Source organism: Temnothorax nylanderi, unplaced genomic scaffold (assembly GCF_030848795.1).
Source record: "Temnothorax nylanderi isolate EJ_2023f unplaced genomic scaffold, tnyl_v1.0 TNYL_tig0024_pilon, whole genome shotgun sequence".
NCBI classification, from domain to species: Eukaryota; Metazoa; Arthropoda; class Insecta; order Hymenoptera; family Formicidae; genus Temnothorax; species Temnothorax nylanderi.
The window spans coordinates 1,064,064-1,087,170 of record NW_027249086.1 but is presented as its reverse complement, the minus strand read 5'-3'; positions in this window follow the sequence as shown (position 1 = coordinate 1,087,170).

Sequence of the window (23,107 nt, the reverse complement as noted above, 5' to 3'; positions counted from 1 at the left end):
CTTTAAATAATTAATATTCCATACAATTTTAACAAAACATTTATAAAAATAAGAAGAGAAATTCGAATATTTACCTTTATATATTTTACTAATATCTTTTTAACTATTTCATAAAACTATTTGAACACAAAGACAAGATATCGATAAAAAATGTAAATGTCAAATGTTAAGCATTACAAATGAGAAATAAAATAATCTGCCAGTATAATATAATAATTTATGACAATACTAAAATAATGAAATCAAATATAATTTGTTGACGATAGAATAGATGTCTTAAAATCGAGAAAATATTAATTTCTGTTAAATTTTATTGTTTCTGATATTTTTACATGTTTCAAAACATATATTGTTGTTTCATACAATATACGGGCGCTTAATTTATCACGCATGAACAATATATGATATAGTTACAATAATTAGCGTCATTAATTAACATCGCTCTTCATCAATTAATGATGTATTAACAAACTAACTTTACTACCTACGTGCGAGGCGTATGATAGCGGCTATTGTTCGCGTTACTGCCTCGGATTAGCCTCGTTGCATTCGTGGAGAGAAGCGATAGTCACGGCCGAGGTCGCAAGTTGCTTATAACCCCGCTGGGGTTAGATTTCAGTGCATTTGCTTTAGCTAAAATTCTGTTGGTCCTGTGCGCGGTGATCTACTCTCTCTCTCTCTCTCTCTCTCTCTCTCTCTTTCTCGGTTCATTGAAATCCAAGCTAAAAGGGGAAACGGAAGCCGACCCTGAAGCCGTGCGCCATAGTAAGTCTTAGATTAAATCGGGATTATTCCACTTTGTGTAATCAAACGTCCGAACTACATTAAAGAAAATGTTTTTTCTTGTATATTACATGCCACTATATTATTTAAGCTTCACGGCTTTGAGTGAAATTTCTGTTATGGAAACAGGACACACAGGTTACTTTCAGATTTACGATTCGCTATATACAATGTTGATGCGTTTATATTTTTTTATGAACTTGCCACACCTATCGAATCGATCTATGTTATATGCGATAGTAAAATAATGGACATCGTAAATTGGCGCACCATCTAAATATGTAAATATACGATATAAATGGCAGATTGTATTTCAGGAAAAATTTTATTTGCCTTGGAAAGATTAATACTTGTTATCAATATTAGAAATAAATCCTTAGCTTTCCTAATGCAGAATATATGAAGATTCTATGTACAAATAACGCGTTTGGCTAAAAACTTATTATCAGTAAAATGTAGGACGTAGAAGGACGGAAGAAAATTTCAGCTCATTGTCAGATTTCTGGTTTTCTCGAAGAAAGCGATCGTTTTATCGATTCAAATTGTTGTTAATATGAGGTGTAAGAATTACAGCGCGAAATATAATCACTTTAGTGTTGTCGTGAAGTATCAAGGGAGAGAATTAATTAATTATCAGAGGTCTCGAGGAAATCGAGGAAAAATCGTGTCAGCCTTTTCTTTTCGCGCTGTAATCGCAGCACGTTTTATCTAGAAGATAGACAGGTGAACAAAGACTGACCGATATCTCCCGTCCAAAGTGGATCCCGAGAGTACATTTTTGTATCTTGTACTTGTATCCCGTTCTTTTGCCGCGACGTTTTCTGTGTATACTCCTGAGCATTCCACCTACTATCGATCGTTTCAAGAGCAAGGTAAACCACCGATTCTTTTTGATTTTCGTTCGTTGCCAAAAGATTTCTCGACGCTGTTACGAGTTTGACACACCACGAGTGATATTCACGTTGCAAGGAGTTTGCCAAATTTGAATAAAGATGTATCTCGCGCTAAAATTACTTCGTGTATATGTATATTAGAATTTTACTTTTATCAATATGATAAAGAATCATTGGCGAGAAATGTTAAAGTGTAGTGAAGACAATAATAATATGAATATTATGAAAATTAAATTCCACTCACAGTTAAAGAATATTTTAAGTTTGAAAATTTTAATTTATTATACTAAAAATTTCTATCATATTTTTAAAATAATTAATTTTGAAAATTTTTGGTATTTCAACATTTTTGTTGCATACTTTCTTTTTTTTTTTTATTCATTTACCACGTAAGTTGCTCATTCTATTGCTGATCTACAAACTTGTTGGTAATGAATAATAAATTAGAATTTTCGAGGACTTTGAGAAGAACGCTATTAGAATTCATAGCCTATCCTCTAGTCAATAAATCCCCTCTGTGCAATCAGCGTGTCACTTTACCGTAGAACTCTTATGGTTTAATGCAAGCTCGACAAGCGCCGTCGGATTCTCGTCGCGAAATGAACCATGAGAAAAGTGGATGAAATACTATGATGAAATACTATGTTTTCTTACAAATGAATGATCGACAAATCGGAACGTTACAGTGATATAAATGACGAAAGCGATGAAAATATACTTCTAATACTACAACATTGTTTTACATTAATTTCATGACAAAAAGAAGCATTTTTATTAATTCCATGAAGTAATTTATAAATTAATATTATTTTAATACATAAATTGTTTTATGAAAAAAGTTAAAAATAATAAAATTGAACGTAGCAGTTAGTAGGTAATTATTTTACAAGAGAAAAACTCAACATTTATTTGTGCGTACTCGTATGTAGTACCTATACATTTGTGGTAATTATATTATCTTTTTCATCTATAATCTTTTTTTGATTTTATAATATGTTATAGAATTTATATGTGTGACAAATTTTAATTAATATAATAATTCAGAGTGTGTGGTTTTAAAAACATTTTCAGGAAAATATGAGCAAATAAGAGATCTAAAGAATACATTTCTATTTATTTTTTATCCTAAAATGCGCCGCTATTATATATTTATTTTTTGTGTGTAGTCATTATTTATTGCAATTACAAATGTAAATTGTTGTTTGCTTCAAGGAAATGTTTATTTTAGATAATTAATCAACATTATCTGGTGCCATCAACGCGAAAAAGGTTGCTATGGCAGAAACGAGGAAGTCTTAGTTCACTAATACAGCTTGTTTCAGGTCAAGTAACCCTGAAAACCTACAATTTACTCACCAAGAGTCACGTCGTTTCGACACAAGCGTGTCGAGAATCTCCAAGGCACTCACGGTTCAACGCCTATCGCGAAATTCCCTGCCAACAAAACGTTCCATATATAGAACAAGCTACATAGACGAGATTCACATGAATAACGCGAACGATGCCGTGTTTAGGCTAATTAGACGATGACTCATTAAAGAACGACACGTTGACGAGGCCACGTTGCCAGCAAACGGCCCATAAGATATAATATAAAAAAGCTTTTCCGTGATAAAATAATAATAATAATAATAATAATAGTATCTACGCGCTTACATTAATTATAATAATGGCGTTTGAATTACGTTTATTAACTCTCTGTTGAAAATTTGCATGCGTTATAAACGTACATATATTATTCATCATAAATTTACAAACATATAGATTAACCGTGTGCATATTTTATAGGAAGTTTGTAGTAACAATTAGTTTTACTTAAAGAAATATAAGTATAAAATACTACGATACATTATATAATATTCTAGAGGATTTTTATTTCCATATTGCTGATATTTCAGTATTGTTGCATATGTATATGTTATACTTTCTCTATTGTCTATTAATTATAAAATGGGCACGAATGTGCGATATTTTGGAGAGAAGTAAACTAATATTTTACTTATGACGTTATAGCTTTCTAAAAATCTATTATATTGGAAAATCTACGTGGAAAAGAGTAATTTATTTAACTTAATAAATTATCGAAATTGCTTCTTAGATTGACAAAATATCGCTTAAAATCTACGTGAGCACTGTAACAGTTATTGTATAATCACATTTTACACTGTAAAATCAAGCTTGCATTATTATACAAGCCATGAAAAATAATATGTAGGAATTATAACGCGGAATTTTAGATTAAATATTTGAACATTAGAAATATAAAAAATTAGGGACTGCCCTAATTTTATCTAGACAATATTTTGTCATATTCAGGACAATTAATTCTTAACGTGTTTTGTGATTTATTTTCTCTGATGATGTTATACCGGCATTAGTGAAATTAGGGACAGGCCTGCTGTAATCGACTCTAATGGTGACTGTAAACCCATGGTAATCGATAGACCGCTACGGCTTTGGCTTCCGAGCCATTACACGCAAGCGATTTGCAATTAGATTCGGCGCGGGATGGAATACGCAATAACGATCGGGATGCGTTCACATTGTGGGTTTTCTGATTTTCGAATCATGCGGTAAAATAATTTGGTAAAATAATCCACGATATTTGATTCGCGTACATTATTCAAATGTAACTTATTTTTTTTATATTAATGAAAAGCGATCCGAAATTGAAACGAAATTATGCAAAGCGAAATTTGTACAAATATAGGTATTATTACTTATTCAGGAAGAAAACTTATTCTGCATGAATAGCTAGCCAGATACAAAATGACGAATATAGACATTAATATCTATATGTCTAATGTGTCTAATAATATAAAATTTTATATATCGCAATTTTATAATATTTTTTAGCATCATATATTAATATTAAAATATAACATAAAAAATAGATTTAAAAAATTTTAATTTCTGTGGGACCAGTTTCATCAATATTTCATAATTTTTCTAATATACATATATTTACACATAGATGAATTAAATATGAATATACAAATTCTTTCATACATTTATTTATTTTCCATGTGCTAATTATAGTAAACTAGCTGGTTACCCGGGCTTCGCCCCGTTTACACTTTTCATGTTTATCATCTCTTTGATTTAGCTGTAGAAATATTTTCGGAGAAATTTATTATTGTGTGATACACATTTGTTTACTACACTCAATTTGTTTTAATTTAATATATAATATATTATTTATTATAATATGATTGGGTTGAATATTTAAGTAATATATATAGCTAGGCTTTTTGCAAATGCAAATTAAATGAGCGGATTAATCAGATTTTCAATTATGTATAAATATGCTTTTAATGGTTATGCATTAATTCTATATAAATATATACGTTTTAAATCAAGGAATGTAGCGTATTTTTGTAATATATATATTTTTATGTCTTCTTTATTTAATCTGAACATATACGGAAAGTTACATATGAATGATTACATTGACCCGCTTAATTTTTTATCACGTCCTATTTTGCCGAAATAAAGAATCGTTGTACGTAATGATTTTATATTTCGATAAAAACGATAACGTGCCCATTAAAGTTACATGTTATAAAATTTCGTACTTCGATGTCGCTGATGTAATCCTGTTATGAATGGCTTAGTCGTTTTAATTGATAAACCCGATAACCGTTAAGAGCCAATAACCGGATCGCAATATATTACGAAGGATTAATAACGGCGAAATCGGCTTAAACATCCAGTTTTCCCTATCGTAAAAATTTTCTGACCAAAAACAACGGTCAGCTGAGAGACGTTTTACTTCGATTAACGTGTGCACGATTATATCGCGCGTTCCCGATGAAGCTATAACTGCAATAACCCTCACCGCTCACCGCGCTTATGAGTGTGCGATGTTATTTAACGGGGAGTGGCGTAGCATAGATCAAGGGATAATTACACGGAATCAAATACTCGAAATACAGCCGTGATGATACGTTATCAGTCTAATGGCGTTAACGACATTAATTTGGCTCGTGCTCATACGGAAACGTTTTTAAGCCTGTTACTACGCACCTTTACTCTTGTGTCACAGTAGTGCGCTAATGACGTGCTAATGGAATTGCTCGTGCAACAGATTAGCGGCGTTTGCAGTAACAAAGGTATTTTCACTGGTCTTTTTAAACAAGCTACCAACACACCGCGCCGGAAGTGTACGAAGGTGATCACGGAAAACTTCCGATTAAACTCGCAATCACAGAATTGTTGGTGGTTGTGGAACGATCGTAGAACAGCAAAACGTACAAATCAACGAACAGAAGTAGCTTTTTCTCTTCTTTATTTCGACGACTGTAATGTTTATTAACTTTTCTCACGTTTGTTAGCTATTTTATTCACAATTACAGAGAATTTTAGAATTCTCGAAAGCTAACAATATAATTATCTATGCTTATATCTTGTTCGTGATTTTTTATCATGTGTAGGGTAAACTCGGGTAAGATGGCCATAGAGGAAAGAGTCAACCCATGTTTATTCGATGTTTCACTGCGAACTAGATTGAAAGAACATAGGTTGGCCATCTTACCCGAGTTTATCCATATAAGTATTTTAAAAATAATATCTTTTTATATAGAAAACATAATCGAAAAGCAATAGAGTAACCAGCATAAATTCGTATTTTGCGTAGTAACGTTTATCGATCTACTTAAATTTAAGGAGAAAAAAATTGATTAGTAGATATAGCATTCTGCATAAAGTATATATCCAATTTTTAGAACAATCTGCTTGAAATTTTATTGACGCAAGTGCTGTGTATATATCACAAAATGTTCATATTAGAAGAGTAACATTTATCGTTTGTGTGCAATTGTGCAATTGTGCAATTGTTGCTGGTAGATATGCAACACGCATTTTAAGAAATAAAGGGACATACTGATCGCGTGTAAGACTCGTTTAACTTATAAAACAATGTTAACTCGTTGCGAGAACGGATACATTTGAATACGTTTCTCGCGCATAGTATATTATGATAAACGTTACTACTTGTGCGCTTAAAAGCATAACTCACATCTGAGAGAATGGAGTTGCAAGTACTTACGCTAAATGCATATTTCTTGAACGACCCACACAGAGGGAATGCATAAATCTTCGTAGCTTGGCACAATTTCATTTGTATGACGGTTAGATTCCGGTGCAGAGACGGACTTTAAAACACGCGATACATTTCAAAGAAAGAATGGGATCTTTAGAACATTGATTCAAAGTTAATCTTATCGATGCTTCGACAAAGTATGGAACATATGATATTACGTAGACATTTTTATACTTGCCTTTTGGACTAATATTTCCACTACATTTCACTTCAAAGGTATTTCTTCCTCGTTTCCTTCTACCAACCATTCCTTTTGGTTTTGTTTCAATCGCACATCGAATCGGCGCGCGGCGCGGCGCGGCGATCCAGTTGCACATTGCACATGTTCACAATAAGCAGCTTTAATTTTTTTCTCCTTTTGTTAATTTTTTTCGTCGCACTTTTAATCCAAAGTTAAATAAAAATAAACATTTTAATAAACCAATTTCAAATTGAAAGAAAGAATATACTTTATTCGATATTGAAAATGGAATTAAATCTTTATGTTACTATAATATATTTTTGTTGTTATATTGTTATGTGGACATATTCTTGTTATTATTAAAAATCTGCAATTAATATAATTTTAAAATATAATTTTAAAATTTGATTAAAATCGCATCTTGTCATACATTTATTTTACAAGTAAAATAAATATGTAAGTTGACGTAATAAGTATGAGTATGTATAAGAGAAATTTGAATAGAATTCCAAAGCTTTTAATTGTAACTGTTATGATCCTCGTACGTTACGAGAATTGTACCATTTTCAGTAGAATTCGAGTCTCCGTGAATACGATGGCAAGGCAGGTGTAAATTTTCAAATGAATGAAATGGCATGTCACGCATGAGCAGGTGCGTCAGAAATTAAGATTAAGTTAGGGAATTACGATTGTGTCGAGTCGAGACGAGCAGCGTTATGAAATATTCTTATTCTTCGCTAGAAAGTTCCCCTCGAGTCTAACAAAGAAATATTTAATGGGGGCGTGGATGTTTCGCGTAACATACGACTGGAAACTTTAGTACTTTGCTAGTAGATTTACTATCCCATCGCGACGTACATTGAGCCACCGATGTTCCGCTATTAAATAATCTTGCAAACTCTATTAACTTGGTTATGAAGTACGACGGCAGTGGAAGTAATTGCTAGTCAAAGATTTGAAGCGAATATCGATTTAACTGCAACATTCTTTCATTTATGCGATAACTTTATTTCGGTGACGGTATTACTTGACAAACAAATGTTTCAGAAATAATGCGGTTTTCACAAACAGGTTTTTATCGAAAGTAGGAATTTTTCAGGATTTTAGATTTTATACAATGCAATACAAGACAATTTGTATAACACTTTCTTCCTCTCTCTCTCTCTCTCCCGTTTTTATTCTCTTTCCTTTTCTGTTTTAAAATTAAATAAAATAGTAGCCTAAATGCAATGTAAATATAGCTGATGACTAGCTTGATACCCGTGCTTTGCTACGGTATGTAACTATAACTTTAAATCCATTTTGACTTCTAAATTATGTTTTTAAGCATTTGTATGGGTAACCTTTGTAAGCAAAAACCAAGTCGATATCTCATCGAGCCTAAAAGATATTGAGGAATCTGTGAAAACACATTTTACCCCTTTTCAGCCCGTTAGGGGTTGAATTTCTAGAGGGTGCTTACGTCATGGAAGGAATATATATATTCCCCGAATTTTATTGTTTCTAGGTTTAAGGGTTTGGGATGGGCGTTGATGGGTCAGTCAGTCAGTGAGTCAGTCAGGATATTTGTTTATATATATATAAAGATCATTTTTTTAAAATTTAAATTAGATCGAATTGTTTAATAATTATTTCAAAGAAAGACAACATAAAATGTAAGTTTTACTCTGTATGTTATGAGAAAAGATATGTGAAAACGAAATTATATCGATTTTATCAAACGCACGTAAAAAGAAATTTATCGATTATATATTGTATACGTGTCACTTTGAATAATTAAAATTTCAAACACGAAATTCTTTGAAAGGCAGAACCGCGTTGTAAAAGAAGAATAGTGACAGTTGCGAGCGATTATTTCGAAACGTGAGTAAAAGAAACGAGGAGAATACCAGATTTATACTGCCTGTAGCGGAAGATCAGTTCATTATGATTATTGTGTGAAACATGTATTTTTTAACTATCTGAACAAATAAGCCACTGTAATTATGAGGGACAGCGATAGGCCGAAAACAAGAACGCTAGAAGCAATTTATAATATGACGGAGAATAGAAAGAAATTCGGACAATATGTATCGAACAAGAAACAACGGTTTACGAATGAAGTTGACACACAGCTATTTCTCTTGATGAATATTTTACATAGTCAGAAAGAGCTTGTCGTGTGTGTGTGTGTATGTGTTGAGCGCAAGCCATAATTCTCGGCAACCTTTGGCCAATATCAGAAAAGCTACGTCCTATCCATCATTCTTTTCAAGAAATTGATGACTAGATGAGGGAAATTGCGCGGATCCCGGGTATCGCTTTATGCAGCGTTCCGATATGCAAAGTGCGTCAAGAGAATAATAAATACGAAATTTCAGCTACGCGCGAAGCCTTCTACTCATACTTTATTCATTCATGTATAACGGAATATTCCGATGTCCCTTGATTGAATATCCGAGAAGCATTTTTTTAAGTAACATCCTTAATTTCACTTGATTTGTAGAAAATTGAAAAGAATATCTAATCACCTTTTTGTTGTATATAAATTTTGTCGAAACCGATATAAATATTTATCGGTTTCGACAAAAATTCTTCTGTTTTATATTTTCAGCCACATCTTGGGCAGATAGAATTTCCCTGTTAATCAGTCGAGAGAAATATAATATTTAAATTCAATATATATATATTGGCTTCTTTTAAATCACGTTATTATACTGAAAAGCATCGTGAGCTTTGTATTGAAATTTTATACTCGTCCCTTTTCGACGATAAAAAGCGATGTAGTTGTCATTCGGGGCTGACAATTTAAACTCGATTCGATTTCCTTTGTTTTGCCAATATCTTGCGGATCGCGAATAACATCCATGTTTGTGCAACTTGCAATTTGCGAATTAGGCCGGTGAAATTTGCAACAGTGTCACGTTGCTTCGCTAGTTTATTCTGTTTCTCTATTCGCAATTGGAGGCTATCGATCTTCTTCAAAATTAAATACGACTATTTCAAAGAGAGATCTAAATGTTGAGAAAGTTTTGTGCAATATCGGTAAATTTCATTGTACACAACTAAAACAAATTTGACTTTATATTTTATTTCTACTGTCACGTTCTGTCTGTTGTTCGTCCGTTTTTTGGTCAATGCATTTAAGCAATTTACCAGGGATTTGGACAAGTCGTGTGAAGGTTATTATTATTATTATTATTCGGGACCGAAAAGATATCTGAGTTTATAAGTTTCGTAACGAGGATCACTTTTGTCTATCTGATTATAATTAGGATAATCAATGTCGAAGTCGACAGGAATAGGTTTAAATGGAGGTGCGTTTTCCAGTTGTTGCAATTCCTGGAGGAGGGGGAGAGGATCTCGATTAGAAGTAACAGCTTGTTTGATCTGGAACCTAATTTGTTTGATTTGAACTCGTCTACCTCCCTTTTTCGTCATTCAGTCCGCGTTCTCGAAAATGAATTTTAAGCTCGCCACACTCTTCGTCAGCGCTCAAAGCCAATCCGCCACACTCTTCGTCAGCGTAAAGGCCAAATTCACTTTCGGGAATTAATAACGATTATTGTGATTTCCAAGAATTAATCCCGTAATCACCACGCCTTTCGGCAGCGAAAGTACCAGTTCGCCACACTCTTCGTCAGCGCCCAGGACAGATCGCCACGCTCTTTGTCAGCGAAAACTGCGAGTCGAATCTCAGAAGTGATTGATTAAGAATTTTAATACGAGGTCAGATCCCAGATTTCAAGCTTATTCTCTTTTTCAAACTTATCTTACCTTTAGTCTTAAGATCTTACAGTACAAAATGAGTTGTGCGTGAAGCGCGGTCTTAAAGTATAAGAGTTCAGGGATTAAGTCCCAGAATCGAGCGCGAATGCTCGGACTTGATCGTACAGTCGAATGTCGAAAGTGACTGTCTGGAATTGAATAAGAGTTAGAAAAATGATTTAAGTCGAGTAACAGAGTCGGAGTCTAAACTAAGGAACTAACTAAGCCGAAGCCAAAAACGATGTGTGTCGAAATTGAAGTACTAGGGCCGAAGCCCAAAAATTGTGTGTCGCTCCGCGGCGTTTTCCGCCCTTTTTATACCCGAAAATGACCAGAACCCCCCGCGCGAGATTCTCACCACTTTCTACGCGTCTTAAGGGAGGAGGTTTTCTAGAAGCTTCTAGAAGCGTAGTTTTGGGCCCCATCTGGGCCTAAGCTTGTCAACGGCCGTCCGAAAACCGTAGGATAAACTAAACATTTACATTGACCTGAGCGTTCGCTCGGAGTTCCGAGCTAACGTGCGTCGTCTAAGCGTTCAAAATTTTCAACGTGTCGTCCGTTTAGTATAAAATTTCCGTACGTAACACTACCATTATTATTCTATTTTGTTATGTATATATTATTATACATATAATATATAATATATATATATATAATTATTCCTATCACATTTTTGATAAAGAAAATAATGTTGGTCCATGTCTTCTCTCTCTTCTTTCTCTCTGAAATATATAAATAAATTTCAAGGCGTAAAAAGCCGATAATTGTACTTTCAGCACTTCTCCACGAAGGCCGAAATAATGACTATTAAGTGCTCCAGCAAGCATGATAAGACGCGTTAGGGAGTTCTCGAACAATGCGCATAAACGCAAAACGGTCGGAGTGTTCCATCCGATTCCATTCGCCGCGAGCCGGTTGGAAAGCTTGGTGGAGGATTCGTAAAACAACTACAATCTCGGATCCACAACGTTAAGCTCCGAATGCGAGGAAAGCGCGTGGAAGTGCTTCTTTGCCGTGGTAAATGTACGTGTCGGTCGGTGTCGTCCTAGTATTCCAAAATTGCAATAAGACAGCTAACTGTGGGTCTGTACCTCTGTACTCGAAAGCACGCCGCCGCGCGCCGCGCCGTGTACTTTTATCGCAAGATGTATTAAGAGTAGGCAAGTTCGCGAAATTGCGACGGCTCTCAAATTGGAGCGCATGCAGGATCGCTCGTGCGTTAACAAGTACGTTAAAAGCCGTTTTGTCGCGGTTCTCTGTTGTCTCTTTGTTCGTTTAATTAAAAATAATCGTACGTCCGCTCAACCTTGGCTTAAGTAATATCAGTGCCATGGAAGATGGAATATAGGATATATAGGTATATACACGTATATATGATGGATTATTTTTCTTAATAAGACAAGTGATCTTAATCTTATCTATTTTTTATATATTTACATATATGGCTATTTTTTCCGTTACTTTACATGATTTTAATTATTCTAATATTTTTAAATAATCGATGAGAGAAAGAAAATACTAAACTCACAATCAGATTCACTTGTTGATGGAAATTTCGGTTATTGTAAAAGTTCTGGAATAAATGGCATATAGATTCTTGGCGTCGTTCACAGATAAATAGCTTTGTATTGAATCTCGTCAGTTTCCAGCAAGAAAGAAGGATTTGCCAGATTTGAGATGTAATTTCAACTTTCTAGCGAACTAAGGACAATAGATAATGACGGGAGTTATAAATCTTGGATTTACCACGAGTAAGGGCATACTGGTGCTTTATAACTCTAATTTTTCTTGCGTTGTACTCGTAAATCTACTACTAAAATCATGATTTATCAAGTAATTAATTATGTTACCTATACGTTACCTCGCGGGTAATTACACGGTGCTTTACGAAACGAGTAAACAACACGCGGCGTAAAATTAAGGCTTCTAACGCAGTAAATAAAATAAATATAATAATAAAAGACATTGTAAAATATTGTAAAATTAAATGCATCGCGTTAACGAAAAGTTAATTTAATATGCAGTTATTTAATATACAATATACAATATATGATATAAGAAGAAGAAGAATGTATTTGTCATACAGTCTTGTTATTCGTACTCTGCGTAATAATAATAAGTATAATAACAATGCATTTCGGTAACAATGATAAAAAAGGGACATTCTGATCAAGCGCAGGATGCAATCCGAGAAATATTTTCACGTGAATGAAAGAAGCAGTGAAAAAACCGTAACGTAAAAATACTGGCACTACGTACGTTAGACTGCTAGATAAATGATCATGGCTTCCACGCTTACGAGGTTATAAACCATGAGTACTGTGCGATATTCTTGCGGTGCGAGAAGAATATTCATATATAGACAGGAACAATAATTGCTTTTGCATAAGTTTCCACCATTCACAGGATTCGTCAAGATATCTTTATATTATATATAGAATTAAATAAATTATTTTTATGCAAGAAAGAAATGTTGCAATTTTAATTGGTGGCAGATTTCAATTTTTTGTCATACAGATTTTCGCTTTTTCATAGAACTCATACAATCGCGCTTCTTCCGTATAGAATTTCAAATTTGTAGTTTTAAACATTTTAAACGTAATCGATTAAACGATATTCTGCTATTGTTTTTACATATTCTACCTGTCTTTTATGAGTAATGGTTTAAATACAATACGATTTTATTTCTAGCGCTTCCTATAACATCTCTTGTGCAGCTTGTGTTATTTGATAAACTTTAACGCGGTATATCGTAATAAAAATTATGATACCATGGAAGCTTCACTGAGCTTAAACCAATCTCGATTTTGTTTTTTTGCACAAGTGGTCGATAAATAAATTGGCAACCAGCGCTTTATACGCTGCCGTTATATAAGTTTTCATCTAATATTCATTAAATCGTTATCGAACAGAAGGAAAAAGGATGATCGCATTAGGAATTAGGATAACTCGCCAAAATGTATATTTATGTGATATAAAAGATTTAAAACATTTTTATAATCTTAATTATGATTATTGACAAAGTTTTATTGTGTCTTATATAAGCAAAAACTCGTTATGAATCAGTATTAAAGATAACACGTGAATATATTATATATTGCAATGTGTGCATTAGACATTAACTCCGAGTATGAAGCTGAAGCGATTTTAATTAGTTTCCGGTTTCTCTTTTAAGATAAGACCACGTTAATAGAATAATATTCATAATAGCCGCCGGCATTATAAGCGATATCGAACCAGGGAAATACCCCATCGTCGGGGAAAGGCGTTCTTGCTGGCGCATGTAAAGCGTAGAAAATGAGGGAGGAGAGGCGGGATAGAGAAGGCCAAATAGGACCAGTGGAGCAGTGAGAAGGGAGGATCGTAGGGTCGTAGGGTAAATTGAAATCAAGGCGAATCGGATTTTCTGTCGATCTAGCTCATTACACTCATCATAATCGTTAACGTCACGGAGATTAAGGCGCCCGTAAGATACGCTGATTCGATTCGATGCAGGATTGTAACTGGTAAAGAATCCCCCTGTTTAATTTCGACTCTCCACTCCTTTTTTAAATTAGGTGATCGTAAAGGCGGCACGCAAAGTAAGCGCACGATATAAGGTCCCGATTAGAAACTCATTTCCTGCTGAGCTATTTTTACTCTCCATATCACACAAAACTTCTTCGCCATTAAACGCCGGTATACGGCACGATATCGCATAATATACAGAGTGTTTCAGAATTATTGGATTAAATCTCGTAACCAATTTCTATCGTCATCTGCAGATAATTTTTTTCTCCGTGGAAATGTCAAGATCGATTTATTATTTCTTTTAAATTAAGATTTAAGTCAAAATTCTATTAAAATAAAGTTTACTTTGAGTTAATTAATGTGATCCTTTTAAAACTTAATTCGGCAACGTTTCTGTATTTTTAATTGTTTATGAAAGGAAGATTATAAGACTTCAATATTCTTGGGAAAAGATCTATTCAAAGAATCTATAATGTAAAAATATCTGGTAATTGTGAAACATCTTGTAGTTGTGAGACATGCTTTTAAACGACATCGGCGAGCTCTTAAGACTTGTTCGGCCACTAAACGCAACATTTTTTCGTTAGGTATTTTTCGCAGCAGGTGCTCGTTATTAAGACAGCGCATTAACGTGAGTATAGAAACGCTCGTAAGCATGCCAGCTTTTTCACGGCAATCGTATTACGTACGAATTATTTACAGGACTCTGAATATGCGCTTTGAACAAAAATTATAGATCAGAATCTGAGATCTAGTAGTAATTACTTAATTATTTGTTATTAACAACGTTATAACGAAATAGGTCAAACTAAGAATTGCTTTTATTATATAAAAATGCATTTACGACTCAAAAGGGTCGTATTTACAATTAGACGATAAATTAAAAGAAGATTTATTTTCATCAGAGATATTAAAAAAAAATCTTGCAGAGAGATATTTATGGAAATAAATTTTTTCCCCCGCTGATTTTCAATTACTTTAGTCTTTAGTGGAAGCAAATATCAAGATTTAACTCATCTAAATCAATGATTGCTAATGGAAATTTGCAATTTGGTATTTGCGATTGATTACGTCACTAAGATAATCTAGGAGTATCCGTTAGAAGAGGTCGTTCATCAAGCGGCTGTCGGATCTTTAACTACGAGGAATTCAATTTTATTCTCACAAGTCTTTTTGCACCTGTAATTTGTACGCGACACGCTACACAAAAACAATAAATACCTAATTAAAAAATAATTTCCTGAATAATCTTCACGTTAAACCTAGCACTATATTGAACCACTTAACGTGTGACATTCATTATCCTGTAATAAAATATCGTTTGTTATGGTGGCTAAATCTGCTATTTTGGCTCTTATTGTCGCTAAATAATTTAATTGTCTTAATTATCTTTTAAAAAAATATTTTAAAAATATTATAAGAATTTCCTTTGATTAAGGCAGAAAAGTCACTCTGTGGAAAATGTTAAGACGACAGTAAGAACAATGCTTGAAGTTTGAGGCTCTCAGGCTTTTACGTAGACTAAATCGAAGAATTTGCTCGTCGCTCGTCGCCTGTGGTCCGTGGTCCGTAAAAGAAGTTTGTGATCGATCTACTTGTAACATGTGACTTTCGCAAAATTTAACTCGTCATTTCGTTAACGAGCGCCCGACCTTGATAGAATAGTAGGACCAAACTATCGTTTTGGCAATTTCCTTCATGGAACAACACTCAATCTGATTGGAAGACGTACAGAAAATATTACACAGAAGTTCGGAAATGAGAAATAATGTCAAACCGGGTCGACACGCGCGGATAATTCCATTTGCGTAAATTTAACGCCACCCGTAAAACTCTGTTATCAGTCCTTAAAACTCTGCTATAGTTTTCGAATTTTCTTCGTGTTATTTTTTATTTGCATTAAATATAGGTATATTATATATTTTTCTGTTTATCAAAAAGTGATAAATTATCATTCTCTGAAATTATCTAATTATAATTTTAAAAGATACTTATCGTTGTTGCAAGATGCAACTGCATCACTGCATAACTGATAGAAGATGCTTTCTGTTAATTTTCAATTTATCTGTTTTCGCAATCCAATCAATACAAGTTGACCGAGTTTATATATAAAAATCTATCCTGCGTCATGATGATATTTGGAATGTGTGTATTGATAAGCTTTTCGTCGTCGTTCTCTATCAGTTATGCATTTGTGAGTGCGATTTTTAAGTAACGAGATTGTACGCGACTAAAATTTGGAGATTACTGTTTCAACTTTTTGGCATTTCTACGTTTCGGTTTACTGTTGACAAAGCTCTGCATTAGTCACGAATATAGCGCGCTGATATAAAATGTCGCGTTAAATGCATATCGCGTATTGAAATCGATATATATTTCGTTTTAGTTTTCAGCTATTTTCTCGAACGTGTACTGGGATATTTATCAAGAATTTTGTTTTACTGGAGACGATCGCAAATCAGATGCGCACGATTTTTTTGTAATATTGAATTTAATGCATTTAAATAAATGTCGATTTTTATAACGACCGTTTGCACGTATCTTTGAATTTGTCATGCGCTTTGTTGCAACATTGAATTTTGTATTTCTATGTAAATGAAGAAAACGGGATGTGTTAGTGAGAAGAGAGCGAGAAGAGAGAAAATACAAAGCAAAACTTTCGCGAACTATTGAGCAGTTTTTTTTTTTAAAATTAGTGAAATCCAGCTCATACGTGTTATTCGTATTCTGATATCCGATAAACGCATTTGCGATAACGAGGTCTCTACTTTTTTTATCTATTGATTGTTGTTACTGTTGGCGAACGACAAAATTGGAAAGAAGATCAAACTAGCTCTACTGCGGTTGATCGACAAAATGTGCGATGGAAAAAAAAACAACAATGCGCGCGCGGTTAGAATCGGCTTAACGCCAGTTCGCGGTGCCGATGCCGCAGCGACGCAGCGACGGCATTATTCTCCGATTCCTTCGTGAAAACAATTTTGCACCTGGTGTGACGGCATCGCAGTGATCGATCATCGCTACGGCCTCAAAATATAGTCGGGATTTGCCGACACACTTAATGCCGTTTTGTTTGCCGAGCGAATTTTTCAAGTGGATCATCGTTTTATGGAACTTTCGACGAGTATCCCGGAAATTAAGTGACGTATCCGTAATAATGTATGTAATATTAATAATGATATGATCGCGACGATGCGGCACGTAGACAATATATCGAATCCTCTATCGCTATATCGTAATATTTTTATTCAATCCGAATTAAATTACTACCGTATACATTGATTCAAATTAAGATCGTATTTTATGGTGACCGCGGCAGCTAAGGCTTTTTTTTTATCACTTTCTGAAATTTATGACAACGCGCCACGCCAATGGCTATAACGCGCTCAGCTCGTAAAAAATTTTCTCTTGATGCATTCTAATGGCCTATTTACACAGAATATTTCCAACGAAATATCGTAACAATAGTACTGACCAATTTTTATATAACACTATATGTTTTGTTATTATTTAAAATGTAAATATAATACCTTTAATCAATAACGAGATCAAAGACAAGATCAACGACATAGACATTGGTCATCATAATAAATTCAATTTATTCAAGAGTTTTCAATATAATAAATAAAATATATATTTGACAAGATATATGATGGATTGGTCACATTTTAATCAAAGATATGTTACAACGTGATTTAATTTTTAACATGAAATACCTTAACTAAAAGGTTGTTATCTATGTACATCTATATATTCACATAGCTGAGATTTTATTCATTAAACTAGTTTATGTTTTAATCATCAGTGATGTATGAGAAATTATTGAAATATTTCGATACTGAAGAAATATTCCACTGACTTAAAGTATTTGTAATCGCGATATAGAGATGCCCCCTAGAATGTTTTGCATGTATAAACCATTTATTATCAGAGGGTGTATCAGAGTTTATCTTGCCATTCTTACTTGTCATATTCATGAGTTCTTATGTTACAAATGACAGTCTACGTTATTATCTCCATAATGAGTCTCGAGTACATTATCGAGCGGAAACTATAGCGTAGTGTAGCATAGTTTAATATTATATATTACGTAGACATTTTTTAGTTAAAAGATTACCGAAACACGGCTGTGAATGAAAGAAGTTTCTTTAGTCGTGTTGTGGTATGTATATCAGAAATTATGTTATAATTTAAAAAAGGAAAAATATTTAAAAACATAAGATTAAAAACAATTTGTTAAAAAAATTAGGTAAATTAATTTATTTTTGTTAAACATTATAACTATTCCTTTAACGCTTTTAAAAAGATAAAGTAATGAAATCGAATCAAGTTTCAATGTGAATTCTATTGTAATCATCATTTTATTGAGCTATATAATCAACTATGTACTTATTCTTATCACTCTAATCAGCAATCAGCAATCTTCCTTTCTCACGCTAAAGAAGGTTACGTAAGCATCACATTGTTTCAATGTCACTTCCCTTGAATTGAAGATCGAATTCGATCGATATAAGAGTAAAGTGATAGCGCGCGCTTGGCAAAACGAATTTTTATCCTTCATCAGAAGATCATAGATCATCAAATTGGACGATAGAAATTGAAAAATGATACAATAGTTATTATTTAATAGGACAAGTAGATAGCCTACAAGATATATGTATGTATATATTATTATTTAGGTTATAATAAAATTATTTAAGTGATTAAAACTAAACAAGAGAAAGAGAGAGGATATTATAGCGACTAAAAAGATGCATTGTAGGTTTCCCGCCGCAAAGAGATGTAATTTCACAGGAAATTACAGATCTCTGCTCATATAAAAGTAGCGCTGTCTGCGACAGCAAATCTGCAAATTTCTGAAATATACCATAGTGTTGCTTGATATAGTCGAGTTTATCACGTCGAATACCTCTATCTGTAATTTCTTTTCGATAACTTGGTATCTCTCCTGCGCAACGTCTGTTAATTTATAAAATTAAATTGAGATTCCGCACGTTCCATATCGTAATTGTAACATTTAATATCTTACGCTTATATAGAAGTCCAAATCCCGAGAAACGTTGTCCAGCAGTGACACTAATTAAACATCGTTAGCATATGATAACTCGTTCGATAAAGGGTTATAATAGGCTCAGATAGAAGGTATACTGTACCGAAAGGCCGCGGCCGGCACGAACCCCACGTAACCTGCAGACCTCCTTTTATTCAATTACGTCTACAATCGCGCCATGCAAGTATAATAACCGTTTCGCGGATGTTTGATATTATGCCTTCATTATTGTTGCGAATTGTTGGGAATTTGCTTATAAGACATTTTGTTTACGCAGTAATAATGAGACTGCCAAGCAAATTATCGGCATTATTAAGTACTACTATAACATATCATTTTATCATTTATCATTTTATTATTTTTAATTGGACTTTAATGAATGACACGTGTATAATTCCGTTTATCCATCAGCCGTAACCGAATTCGTCGTCTCTGCGCATGACGTTAGTTGCGCCAATAATTCGTACGTCCATGTAACGAAGGGCCACAAGTAATAAGTAATTCTCCCAAGCGACATGAATAATTCCTATCTATTATCCATCTATTATCATACATAAATAGTACCTCCTTTCATTGGACATCTTGGTAATGCGATGAAAGGCGCTATCATCATCGAGTTTTTTTCTTGGTCTGACTAATAGTCAGATCGATCTAGAAACCGTCGATAAACCTTTTTCCTCTATTTATGACACTAATTGACGACTTAAGGAATATCATTTAAAAAGATATAACTATAAGTGTCATACCTTATACATTATTTTTTATTAAAAAATTTTTCATGTTGATTAATTAATTTAGGAATTAATTGACAATACAAGTTTGTTAGTAATACAAGTTATCCTGCAGCAAAGATTAATGCCGACATCTTAATGTGCAGTATAATAATAAAGAATTATATATCTTTTCATACATTCATAAATTTCAAAATTTGCATCGTGACTAACCAATATATTAATCTACTTTTTCAAATCTAGACATCAAGATAATAGAAAAATACCGTTTTTCTAGAAAAATAATGTACCGCACAGTGAATTAATAACTGTATTAAATTCTCATTAAATTTTCAGTATTGCAGCTACACGTAGCTTTCCGAATGATTCGATATGAAAGATTTAGGATGTCATGCAAGACTTCGTATGCTTCTCGAGGATCACGAGACATTCTATTTTCTTTTACTTGCGACATATATACTTCCATTTTCTTCTGTCCTTGACAAGGATTCGCCTGTCAGGCAGGGTTATTTCGATCAAGGACACCCGTTGCTCACGCAATATATACAGAATGGCGTAATTCACTCACCCGCCGTGCTTGAAATTTCTTTTCCCTGTTGAACGAAGAAGACGTTTGTTGAACGAAGAAGGTCAAATCGTTACATAGAAATATAGCGATGAAGATAGATCTGTCGATTGTAGTGAATATCGAAATCCCTTGGATTTTTGTACAGAACTATAAAGATAATAAAGATTCCACTGTAAAGATGGTGTTTTCTAGCATGTATTATATTTTTAACAAGAAAAAAATGCATTCATGTTATACTCAACAACGTAAAGTGAATATTTTAAAAATTCAAGAATTATTTGAATCTTGTTATGTATTGTGATTTTTTTACAAAATAGTTGAAGTCTAAAAAAGTTCAGTTTTATAAGAATTATTTTCATTATTTTCCAAATTCAATATCACAAACGACAACATTCAAATTTAAAATAACCAATTTTCAAGGCAAAATTACGCTGTTTATATATAAATTTCTTACAATTCAGTGAGGAATTCTCGAGCAATGTGAAAGGATGCGCGCATGTGATCGCACATGAGATACCAACGGCGACAAATCAAAGTTACGGACGGAATGGTTGCTCCACTACGCCGTTACTCGAGAGAGGATGTTTCCGTAAATCGGGAATACGAACTTTCGACGACGAACTGCAGTACGAACCGAAGATGCTGTACAAGAGAGACGATGAAGAAAGAGAGAGATAGACGAGGGTGTGAGAATAAGAGTGAGTGTGTGTGTTTGTGTGTGTGTGTGTGTGGAGAGAGAGGGGGGAGGGGGGAGGGAGAGAGAGAGAGAGATGGAAATCGGGGATGACTGAGTGAATAAAACACCGTATGAAACGTCAACAATGGGCGTGTTCGGGTACTCGGGAGACATTGAGATTGGATTAAAACTCAAAATCGAGTTGTCGTCTCTTCTCCCGTGCTCGCTCTCAAATTTACTTTGTGAACTTTCCATATTCCCAACTCATCGCGATATGTTCCGTTCGGGTCTACTTGTGGCAAGAGGAATAATGTCTTTACTTTCTTTCGATGGACATCGGAAGTTGTCGAAAGACGGACTTCGGAGTGTACGAAATGTAATACTATTCTCTTCGCATCTTCGGTCTCGGTCAAATGACCACGGTGGCGATCAGAATCCCTTTGATGGAATTTTCAAGTCGAATAGGATTCTCCTCTACTTACGTACTTCATCACGGCACGCTGAGAACTTACAACGAGTAAAGTTCGTCTGAGAGTTGCCGTCCAATGACGAGAGACAGTAAGACAATATCCGCTGTTAGATACGGAAAGATGCTTTACATCTCTTCTTATTAGACACGACCTTTTACCATGACAGAAATGAAATTCGATTCCGATTGTGCGCGAAGCGACATTTACCTTACCTTTCCTGCTACGATTTAATAATAGAGATTCCTGAAAGCTAGAAGGAGAAGCTTAGGAGCCTCGTAAATAAAATTCTAAAATTAGGTCTTTAAACATCCCAGAAATTTACCAATGTTATATTTATTTAGATTTTCTTTACTTATTTTTATATATAGATTTAAATTTTTGCTTCCTCATAGAGGAAGCTTTGTTTTTTATACTAAAAATTTGATCGATAAAGAATAATGCGATACTGTATGCAAGGACTTATCTTTACTTCCCAAGATCTTAATTAATATACAATAACGATGAATAATTACTAAAAATGCACTTATCAATTTTGCTATAATTCTCCACATACGTGATACGTCGTGCGGATTATCATCTGGCTAGTCTTCGTAAGTTACTTCGTAATTCGCACAATTAATATTTTAAACGCCATACGAACGATCGCAAATCGCATATACCATAAGATAAATGTGAATTTATGATAAAATAATCATAGGTGAACGTAATTAGAATTTCTCTTGCAGCTATGTGACTGACTTTCACACGATATAGCGATAGCTGTAACGAGCTCTAGCGAGCTAAGCTCTTGAGTGCTTAAATTGATTATTCCTGATTTCACACTTGAGCTCCGTTCGATGAGCGAAATTCAATTCTCTCGATTGCCATTGCCGCGAACTATATATTGACAATTGATATTGATTAATTACAATCTTCACGACAACAGCGTTCCGTCTTCGTTCTTTTGGACATGTTTGCGTCATGCACGCGCGATGCGATCGCGCAATACAGCGAGAACCCATTGATCGGAAGTGCATATCGTCGAAACGAGAATTCAGTATTCATACTCTGAGTTATTATGATGTAGACGACATTAAGCCTTGCGCACGATGAGTATGTGCGCAAGGAATAGCACAAGGATGACTTGTCACATATTTCTCCCTATCTATTACGATGATATTCATCTCAAGTTTCATAAATAATAAGAAACATTCTTGCTCAGATCTCGTCTTTCTAAAATTTTGCAAATAAATAAATTTATGTACAATACGCAAAATAAAAACGATAACGTTTTAATCGTCAAGAATCTGATATTATATCTGATTTAATTTCACTTTTTGTTACATTTTATCTAACGATTAATTTCAATAACATGATAATTTTGTAATTTGCAACATTAAAGCCTTCAACGCAAAAGG